We start from the raw sequence: 640 nt of genomic DNA, 5'->3' as shown, positions 1-640 counted from the left end.
GTCCTTGAGAAAGTTTTGCCTTTAAGAGCTCAGAGATTTTGGGGGCTGCAAAAAGCCCCTTTCCATTCCCTCAGCTGATAGGCTGCTGCTTTAGATTCCCTTTTTTCTTTATACAGTGTTGTTCTGTGCATCGGGCCACTGCGCTTCAGAAGCAGCTCTGCCAGAGCGTGTACAGTGCTTGTCAGCCACTCCCATCTATTCCTGGGTTAACATCTTTTACACTGAAAACTCTTCAACACATTTTAAAACTAGATATCCAGGGGCGCCTGGGTGGCTCAGTTGGTTAGGTGTCTGCCTTCCGCTCAGGTCATGACCCCAGACTCCTGGGATCGAGCCCCGCAACGGGCTCCCTACTCAGCGGAGAGCCTGCTTCTCCCTCTGCCTGCCGCTCCCCCTGCTTGTGCTTTCTCTCTCTCAGATAAATTAAAAAATAATAAATAAAACTAGATATCCAGAGGAGAATAAGGCTCCAGTCATTTGTCCAGTGGTCAAGTCTTGATGGGGCACACGTCTCATCTCAGGGTTTTCAATGTTTAGTGTGTGTATCTCATTCACCTGAGAGCTCTAAGAAATCCTGACTCCATCCTCAGGTGGGTCTGGTGAGGGAAATTTTTCTTTTTTTTCTTTTTTTTTTTTTTTT

This window comes from Phoca vitulina, unplaced genomic scaffold (genome assembly GCF_004348235.1).
Source record: "Phoca vitulina isolate PV1807 unplaced genomic scaffold, GSC_HSeal_1.0 scaffold5, whole genome shotgun sequence".
Lineage (NCBI taxonomy): Eukaryota > Metazoa > Chordata > Mammalia > Carnivora > Phocidae > Phoca > Phoca vitulina.
Note: the sequence above shows the minus strand (reverse complement) of the source record.